General features: G+C 29.5%; 1 pseudogene across 1 annotated transcript; it reads left to right on the forward strand.

The window, feature by feature from the left end:
- The first annotated feature begins 2,311 nt into the window (after positions 1-2,311).
- On the forward strand, positions 2,312-2,698 carry LOC100948803 (annotated as a pseudogene). Its single transcript, XR_153267.3, has one exon. The product of XR_153267.3 is annotated as a 60S ribosomal protein L35a pseudogene (transcript).
- The last annotated feature ends 241 nt before the right edge of the window (positions 2,699-2,939 follow it).

A 2,939-nucleotide genomic window follows, 5' to 3' on the forward strand; every position in this document is an offset into this window, starting at 1 on the left:
GCACTTAGCATAGTACCTGATATAGAGTGGTCAGTAAAAATTTGTTAAATGAATAAATGAATGAAAAAATGTGGTAAAAGTACCAACTTCAGATTAGTATTTTAAAAGAAAAAAAGATTCTTATCTAAGCCAAATAAGCATTACCAAAAAATGTCAGCCTTAAATCTAAAATCCTCTTGACGGCATAATGCTAAGTCACTCACCATCCACTGGTAGTGTTGGAGTTAGATCATTAAGTTCCTCAGATGTGAGTTTGACTGCCATGTTTCCAAGTATACTGTCAAAGTCATGAATGTCAACTTGCAATCCTACAAAAGAAAAAGACATAAGGAAATTAAAATAAAAGTCAAAGTATAATAAATTTTAATCTCTATGTATAATCATTATCAGTTTCACCATAAAAAAAGAATCAAGGACATTTTAAGAATTTAAAGAGGGCCGTTAATGGACTAAAATTAATCTACATTAATAAAATAAGCCTACATAAAAAGCATCTTGAAAAAGAGTTGAAAGAGCATTCAGGTTATTCACAGCAGTAAAATAACAAATCTAATAGTTTTTAACATAAATACTTACACAAATTAGTAGAGTTCAGTTCATGCATTCTATTGCATCATATCATAGATAGATAGATAGATAGAATTTGATATCTAGACATAGATTTTATTATTCCCACAGCCAAAATTGAGAAAAACCTAAGATAGCTAGAATATCTGTTCAAAATTCAATAAAGGAGATTATTCAATCAATATGAACATATATTTGTATTAAAATTAATTATAGAAATATAAATGAGTTTGACAAGAAGCAAAATTTAGTGACAAGGAAAAAACAAAAGGAAAACACAAGTACTTCAATTAATTTGCCTTTTCAATTTACAACTCACCTTTTATAGCTTTCACATAATTCAGCAACCTATTCTTATGTATTTTTCCTTTAGCTGTAAGAAAATAGTAGGATATAAAGAAAAAAAGCTATATATGCAAAAGCAATACAAAAATTTCTAAGTTCAGAAATCCAGTTGATAAAATAATTTGCTCCTAAAGTTTATCTAATATTTTGTACAAATAAAAATATAAACAGAGTTCTTAATGTGATAAGTTTGTCAATTCTTTCGTACCTAAGACAGTTATTAATGCCAACTAGGATAAAGCAAAAACATTTCCTTATATAATTTTTTCTGACTTTATGATTTATGATTTTTTTTGCTACTAGTTTATCTATACAGCTCTCCTCCTCCTCCTATTTCCCATTGATCTTAAATAAACCTATCTCAACAGAATGAAAGATAATCATCAATATCCATTCCTTAATCCCAATGGTAAGACTTATGGTTATGTATATTTTGTTAAATGACAATTAATACATTCCTACATACTAAAAATAATTATATGTGAGATTATGGATATTTTTATTATCCCTAATTTATAAATAATCTATCATAAACATAAGTTATTGGATGATACAACATTTTAAGGATATAATTCTAACTACCTCAAAGCCCTACCTGATATTTGTATAATAGAATAACTCCCTTGATGACTATACTAATTCTTTTGAAGACAATATTAACTATCTTGAAGACTATACTAACACTGTAAATGCCCACCATCAATTGGAAGTAATTGCTCTAGTGCCTGGTATTCTCTAGGTGTGAGCTCTATCCCCATATTTTGCATGACATTTTCCAGGTCACTGACATCAACTTCTCCTCCTTAAAACAAAAGAAATAGGGAAAAATTAAATATTTCTAAACACATAATTTCAAATTATTAAAAAGGAATTAAGGCATAATGATACTTCCTAAACAATAAGTAGTCAATTATAGATAGAGAAAATGAACAGTATTTGTTTAACACCAGTAAGGCAGGGGTTCCCATGGTGACAGTTATAAAATACCATAGCACACAGTAAAATAAAGTTTATGTCATTTTTAATGACAATAATGATAAAGACAATTGACACAAATAAATGTGTATACATACAGGATATGGAATTAAGCTAGAAATTAACAGCAAAGGTTACTAAGAAAATTACCATACATTTGAAAATTCAGAAATGCGCTTCTAAATAAATGCCAAAAAACAAATCATAGTAGAAGTTAGAATATATTTTGAATGTAATAATGATAATATTAGATCCTAAAACTTGTAGAATAAGGTTAATATTGAAAGAAAAAATAATCTTAAGTGTATATACTAGTAAAAATAAGACTCATAATATAAGAATCTCTCTCAAAAAGTTAGAAAAAAATTAGCAAATTAAAACTTCCAAAAGAAGTCCATCTTGGGGCCTATGGAGGTCGGCTGGGAACAGGACTTCTAAAAGGCAAATATGTCTGGAAGGCTGTGGTCCAAGGCCATTTTTGCTAGCTATAAGAGAGGTCTCCGAAACCAAAGAGAGCACATAGCACTTCTTAAAAGTGAAGGTGTTTGTGCTTGAGATGAAACTGTATTCTATTTGGGCAAGAGATGTGATTATGTATACAAAGCAAAGAACAACACAGTGACTCCTGGTGGCAAACAAAACAAAACCAGGGTAATCTGGGGAAAGATAACTCAAGCCCATAGAAACAGTGGCATGGTTTGTGCCAAATTCCGAAGCAACCTTCCTGCTAAGGCCATTGGACACAGAATCCGTGTGATGCTGTACCCCTCAAGGATTTAAACTGATGAAAAGTAAATAAAAGTGGATTTGTGCTGTTGTAAAAAAAAAAAAAAAAAAAAAACTTCCAAAAGAAGAAAATAAATAATAAAGTCAAAAATAAGGTGTTACTGAAACAAAAAGAAGAAAAGCAAACAAACAAACTTTAAATAGAGAGAATCAATATAGTCAAAATTTGGGTTTTGAAAAGCGTAACAATATTGATAAATACCTGCACTAAGATTCACAAAAAGAAAAAGGGGAGAAAACACAAATAACCAATATCTTCCATAACA

Source organism: Otolemur garnettii, unplaced genomic scaffold (genome assembly GCF_000181295.1).
Source record: "Otolemur garnettii isolate 467f Iridium unplaced genomic scaffold, OtoGar3 scaffold00018, whole genome shotgun sequence".
NCBI classification, from domain to species: domain Eukaryota; kingdom Metazoa; phylum Chordata; class Mammalia; order Primates; family Galagidae; genus Otolemur; species Otolemur garnettii.